Below are 7709 nucleotides of genomic sequence, written 5' to 3'. Positions count from 1 at the left end.
TTGAACATTTGGAACATCGGAACACTTATCCAATTTTTGCAGGGAAGTCACTATTTCATTAAAGTGTTTGTAATTTAAAAGTCATGCACTATTCTTACATGGAATAAAATGTCTATGTATTTCCAAAAAATATCATCTTCTACTGCAGAGAAGCTCTGTCACTTTCATCAGCTTACCCCCTCACTCCAGCCAGGTTCCATTGTTACACACTTCCTAAGCATGGACGCTACACTTCTAGACTGGAAAATCCATCACAGTGGGATCACTGAGTTATCTCTTACTGAATTATAATCTCCAGGAGAACAACAGCCATTGACTCCACCATAATATCACATGGAACAAAGACTTAATACATATTTGTAGAATAAATTAAGAAATTTCATCATTGAAAAAAAAACAGAACAAGAAACATTGTGTTATTTTATTGGGATGGAGTCTTGCCTGAACATTACTCACCTGATAGTATTTTTTTTTTTATTGTGTTTTTGGAAAGTACCTCTCAGAAAGCCTAAGTCATAGTCAAGAGGGTATCCACTATTTGTTCTGCAATTTTTGATGTTCTTTTTTGACTCATTTCTGTTGTTGTTTTGTTGCATGTTTGTCTGTCTCTGGTTTTGCTTTGTGTGTGTTTATACAACTGTTCTTTGACTAAGAACAAAGTATTATAGGTTAGAGAAGGGCGTACGATTGAAAGTCATAATGCAGCTATATGGAAACAAGGCTACTTAAACTGACTACAGGGCCCCACTAACTTATCTGGAGCCTTTGGGCAAATGGAAACTAATGGGGTAGCTCCCATTTGCATCTTCTGCCACTTTTATGAAATATGTATGCTGAAGAGCTACACAGTGATCTTATCTAGGTAACACTGTTCTCAGGTAAGAGTCTAACACTAATTTTAGGCAACTGGTAAGATGGCAAAAGACTGCCTAAGACTTTTTGTCCAATTTTCTTTTATTTATCTCACTCTTTAGCTGTACACTACTCTTTCTCATTCTGTTCTATTCTGACAGCTGCCTCTGATAGCTGCAGACTGCATGGCCCTCTGAAGTGCCTCCTGACACTTTAAGTTTAGATAGTTTGCTGTTTTGGTGCTGTGTTCAGGTGTTTGGCTTCCTTGACCCTGTTACCTAAGAGTGGAATTCTCAACTCTGGTCTTAACCCAGCAGAATCCCTAATTTCACTCAGCAGAAAGGCTAGCCATAACCTTAGGGCCTTAGGGGAGGAGTTGGAACTCAGCCAGTAACAATGTTTTTAAGAGACTTCCATAAATATCCCAAAGAACAACTTGGAATGCAGCCATGTGATAAGAAGCATCAGGCAAAGGAGAGTCTGTGTGATCTTCTAAATGGCCACAGGGACCTCATTATATAAACTATATGACAAATTTGATCACTTTTTGGAGGAAAATAAGGCATTGAGCCAGCTGAAAAGTATAAATGATCACAACATAAAAAGTTTCATTATGCGGGAATGGAAATTTTACCTTATGTTCAAAATATAACTGATGAATGCCTATGATACTAAAAGAGTCCATTATTTTTCTTTGGTTGCACGAAGTAGATGCAGGTGAGCAGATGCATCAGGACATCTGCCATTCTTAAATAATCACATTCAGTAAAGTGCTCTATTGTTATTGATAAATCCTCTTCTCAATATTTGCCCCAGAAGGCTATTATTTCTAATAGTATTGCGATGAAAAAGAAATATTTTGGACAGGCTAAAAGTCTCTCTTCCAACTCTCTCCATAGCTGTTAGAGTCTCCTTAAATAATGCAAATACCAATTCAGAAATTCTATCTCCTGAAATTCTCTTTCCACCATCCATCACCGTCATGATGTTTTCATCAGCTGCTTCTAATGATTTTGTTGCTGCTTCTGACTTGAAATTTTAAGGAGATGAATGAATTGATAAATGGATGAAGGAATGCATACTAACTTAGACCTGTCTTGTTCTGAGTGGATGGAAGTCAGTCAGATAGCACTGATGGGGAATGTAAGGAAGGAGACTGTTCCTCTTTGCCCATATTAATGAAACTCTAGTGTTATAACTCAATGATTCTAACAACTGATGGGAAACAGACAACTGCAGTGAACACTGAGGAATTTTAAAATAGTTCACAGCTTAAGTTGCATGACTAGAATGTGGTTAAGATCCTTTGACATTTTGAGCCCAGTGGATTTATTTTCCAATAAATAAATTTTTAAAAATTTTAGGAAATAGCAGTATTACATTGAAGTGGTTAAAAAAAAGAAAAATTAAATTATTACTTTTTCTAATGAAAGTGCTAACCAGACCAGCAATTTAACTCCTTAATGATAAGATTATTATGAATAATCTTTTATAAATACTTCTAAAAATATTTGTAGCACAAAGAAGGATTTATTTTGTGAGCATGTGTGTATCCATTCTAGTTGACACAAATGGGGTTATATTAGAATATATTGTTAGCATTTCATTTTTATCAGTTAATAATATATTTTAGACAGAATTTTAGGTCAGTTGAGAGCTACTTCATCCTTTATATTTTTAAAATGTATTTTAACTGTATTCAAAGCAATAGGAAAAATTAAATTTCACTGCTTTCCCCAACTCATATCTAAAACTACTATTTTATTTACTTCCTTTCATGAAACATAAGTATTTGATCGAGTTGTTTACATGAATTCTCTGTCTTCTCTGTTTTACTCTTTATGGCAAATGTGCTTTTCCACAAATTTACTGAGATAAAATTGACATATAACATTGTTTAAGTTTAGAGTATATGACAAGTTGATTTGATAGACTTGTATATTGCTATATGATTACTATTGCTGTGCTAGCTACACCTTCATCACATCACATAATTACCTTTTATTGTGGTGTGAACATTTACAATATACTCTTTTAGTAACTCTCAAGCACACACCACAGTACTGTTGATTATACTCACAATGCTGTGTATTAGATCCCCAGAACTTACTCATCTTCCAACTGGAATCCTTTGACCAACATCCTCCAATTCTCCCAGCCCCTGGTAACCAATATTCTATTCTGTTTCCACATATCCAGATTTCTTAGCATACGCATATAAGTGGTATCATATAACCTTGGTAGCAGACTACAGAACTGAAGCACCAAGCATGGAAGGGGATGGAAGAGAGGTAAGAAAAAAGGAAGGAAGCACAATGGTCTGTGCTGGTGAAATAAGGGTAAGTTGGGTGGGTGCACTACTGTGGCAATACTTGATGGAGGTACCCCAATATTACCTCAATTAAAAATAAATTTTTAAAAGCAATGTCATACAGTATTTGTCTTTCTCTCTCTCTGATTTACTTTACTTAGCATAATGCCCTCAAGGTTTAGCCATGCTGTTACAAATGGCAGGATTCTTCTTTCTCATGGCTAAATAACATTTCGTTTCTATACATCACATTTTCTTTATCCTTTTAAATGTTTATGGACACTTAGGTTGTTTCCATATTTTGGCTATTGTAAGGCTGCTATGAACATGGGAATACAAATATCTTTTTAATATTCTATCTTCATATTATTGGATATGTATACACATAAGTGGGATTGCAAATGAAAAAAATCAACAAAGTTAAGAGGTAACTTGTGGAAGGGGACTGCATTTACAAATTATGTACTTGGTAAGTGGCTAATATAAAATAGTGAGCTCATACAACCCAATAAAGCAATGAACAATTGGATTAAAAAATGGGCATATGATCTGAGTAGAGATTTTTTCCAAAGATATTTAAATGACCAATCAGTACATGAAAAGGTGGTCAGCATCACAAATTATCAGGACAATGCAAATCAAAACCACAATGAGCTAACTCCTCACACCTGTTACAATGATGCGCCTCAAAAAGACAAGTTTTGGCAAGGCCGTGGAAAAAAGGGAACCCTGAAACCTTTAAAAATTCCCCCAAAACATTGAAAATACAGCTGCAATATAACCCTTTGCCTCTTCCAAATTCTTATATTATCTTTGCAATTTTGTAGAGTAAAATGTGTCACTATTTTTTGTTTTCATGAATTTGTGTTAGTATTTAGACTCCCCCTCTAGTGTTCTTACCTGCCTGGCAGAGGTGACACCAAAATCCATTCTTCTTTCTCATGGTAACAAAAAAGTTTCATTGGGATGTGGCTTCCCAGTGAGATTCAACTATTCCTGTACAGCTTTGTTTCTATGTGTTATCATGTGAAGAATATCTTGCTAAAGGAATCTAGAAAACTTAAATAAGGGACCAGGAAAATGAATATAAGAAAGTGAAAATCAAAATCAACAAAAAACTATGAACCAGAGACACTTTTTGGGGGTGGGGGCGGGAGGGGAAGGATTGGGGTCAGAATGGGGCGTTTGCAATTGTATGGGGGAATATAAAAATAAAATTTAATATTTAAAAAAAAAAAAAAAGAATATCTTGCTAATATTACATGAACAGAAAGGATGTCTGTTTTCTTCAATCAATTTGCTTGAGAGAAAATCTCTACTTTCTGTTCCTTTTCCTTCCCCTGGCTGAAAAAGTAATTTTCACAGTGACCTGGGAAGCCACATATAAATGACTCCAAGGAGAAGAGTCACTTATTGACCAGGAATTTTGAATATAACATGAGAGGAAGATAAGTTTCTAGCTTTTCTGAATGGTAGCATCGGGAGAGTGTCTGTTACAAAATCTAAGCTTTTTACATGAAAGAAAAAAAATCCCTTCGTATTTCCTCTGTTGACATCCCCTTGGCACTTACTGTGTCCGCACACTTCCCAGTGCCCACTGCCAACTCCTGCTCCTTCCCACCTCAGGGAGTCTCCCAATTTATATTCAGGGCATATGGGAATGCCAGGGAACTGGACTTAACCAATGATGGATTGGAGTTTGAAGACACTTTAGCTTTCTTGACCCTGGGGAAGGATAATTTTGAGTCATGTCTTACATTATCTCCAAGAGTTCTCCAGCAAGATTGCATTTTCGTTGCCCACATAAGTAACTTGCTTAATAACACACTCTTTATTTGGCTTCCTTTCCTGATTTGTCTTACTTCCTTCCCTTGCCAGTACTTGGCAACAACTCGTAAATAAGCTGCCTGTCCTCAAATCTTTTCCTCAGGGTATTCTTGAGGAAAACAACTTAAGGATAGTAGCAGAAGCCCACCTGGTATGAGATTCAGAAATTAGCAAGCTACTAGTCAGGTGGTAATAATAACCCCGTCAAGATTCTCCCTAAACTCACAGTGAGGACCGTGAAAGTGTTCTTTAGATCTAGTTAATGGCAGGCCAGAAGCCTGGGCCTGGATCATGGAGGATTTGCTTGATATGCTGGTAGAATTGCTGCCACATTATTGCCACTCAGAGGTAACTTTGAAAGACAGAAGTTGGGGAAGACATCCTAATAGACAGAGCTTTATTCAGTATATGTTGTCATAAATCTCATGGAGAGAAAAAGTCATCTGGGTAGGCAAATGCCTGGGAAGTGGGGCATAGCTTGGTAGTTGATTGGCGTATACTTTGATGTGCATAGCATCACAGTTTCTAGAGCTTTTACCTGTGATAAATTGTGATGAGATACAGGTGAAAGGTGATTCACTGGCCTATGTTACATCTCTAACCCTGAGCCAAATGGAAAAAATACTTATGTGAATCCTGGAGTTGATTTGCTATTGTTAACTGCCATAAAACTCCTAAAGGAAGAATATGAAAGGTTCAGGTCAGCTACCAGCTAATGAAGGGATTGTTCAAAAGCCAGAAGGTCTCCATGGTAATGATAAAGAGAATCTCAAATCTTGCAGCTGAGGAATAGGATCTACTGCAAATCAGTCCAATACATGATTTTAAGAGCGGTGCCATTACACGGGAGGGTGACAGTCCTCTTAAATCAAAGTCAGAACCCTAAGAGGGAAGGAGTTGGACTCTCAGAGCTGGATGAAGGTATTTGAAGATATTAAGAAACTTGAGTTCACTTATTTCCTTGGATGTTCTAAGGCTAGCTGCAATTCCTGTCACCCCAGCCTTTGCAAGAAGAAAGAAGACTCACCTTGTTGGCATGTTTGCCTTCCTCAGGATTTCTCCAAGGTATTTTTATGGCCACTAACTTCAGGAAGAGATAACACTTAGTGACATTCCCTTGGTGTGTGGGTGTACACATAGGAGAAACTGTTAGGGCCCTTCTCATAGTCCTTTAGCACCCTAGCTCAAGTGTCTAGTGTAAAGAGCTGTGGCTTTCTATACCAGGGTTTGCTCTCATGCTCCACAGAACAGTCCAGAAGTGTTAAGTCCCAACAACTGACAGGTGAGGGTTCTTTAACCCTCAGTAATGAAGAACAACTCTGAGCTGGCTTTACATTGTCTCCTAGGAGGGTTGAGACTTAAATGTCCATAGATAAAGTGATGTGATTTAAAATGCTCCTTTTATTGCTTTTCTTTCCTTTCCTGTCTCATTTCTATATTCCCCTGCTGGTGTTTTCTGGGATGATCTCCCAGGAAAGGACTCACACTCATATTCGTATCTCAGGGTGCCATTCTAGGGAAATCCAACAAAAACACAACACCTTATTCATGCTGTAATATTTTGCATCCTGTTTTGTCATTATAATTTGTCATCAAGTCTTTTTCTTTAAATTGACAAAAAGCCTAAAAGCACTAAACAGAATTCACATTATCATTCTTGGTTATATTTTGTTTGCTACAAAACACCTGAGGGCATGTTTTCTTCTCCATGTGTACATTATTAAGGCTACTGAACCCCTCAAAGGAAAGAAAACTGAAGTCTAAATGATTCCTTTTTCTCATATCACATCTGTACATTTAAAATGACTTACATTTTAATTTGCTGCATGTATTTAGTTTTCAGATGCAAGATTTCTCACCCTAGAGTGTCTAATTCCATTTTCTTAATATTTATGCATATAGTTGTATATCTGCCAATAATGGATCACATATCTGTCAGAGATTCCAAAACATACCATACAGCCTAGGTGAATAGCAGGCATGGCATCTAGGATTGTGGAATTTCACTTTAAGACATTAACATTGACAAAATCTCACAACAGCACATTTCTTTGAATGTACCCCTGTAATTAAACAACATGTGACTACAAAAATGCCATCTATCTATCATGTATCATTAATCTACCTATATATTTATACATTGGCATATGCATATAAACACACAATCACATGAGAAAAGGTCTATTTTATTCATTTTTAATCCTTACTGCTTATTTCTTGTCTTATTTTACTGGCTAGGACCTGTAGAATAATATTTCATAGAAGTGGTGGCAAACTTTGTCTCAGTCTGGACTTCTGGTAAAATGTTTCAATGTTTTACTATGTTTGAAATATACATTTTTGTAGATGCTCTTTTTCATTTAAAGTTCATTTCTATTCTTAGATTGCTAAGTAATTTATCATTAATGGATATTCATCAAGTTTTTTGCATCTATTAGTATGTTCTCTTCGTGATGTTAATACAATGAATTATATTCATTTACTTTGTTTAATATTAAGTGTATATGTTATATTCTGAGGAAAAAATCAAAATTGATTTAGATATTGCATCCTATTTACATATAATGGAATTTGATGTGCTAATATTGTGTTTAAATTTTTCTTTTCCTCTTGAGAAAGAGATTGGCCTGGAACACTCCTCTTTTTTAATCTTTGTCAGGTCCTGGTAATCATCTTAGTTTATTCTAATCAAAAACACTTCCTCTACCCCATCCTCTCA

This window comes from Talpa occidentalis, unplaced genomic scaffold (genome assembly GCF_014898055.3).
Source record: "Talpa occidentalis isolate TD23 unplaced genomic scaffold, MPIMG_talOcc4v2.1 talOcc4.16, whole genome shotgun sequence".
Classification (NCBI taxonomy): Eukaryota; Metazoa; Chordata; class Mammalia; order Eulipotyphla; family Talpidae; genus Talpa; species Talpa occidentalis.
Note: the sequence above shows the minus strand (reverse complement) of the source record.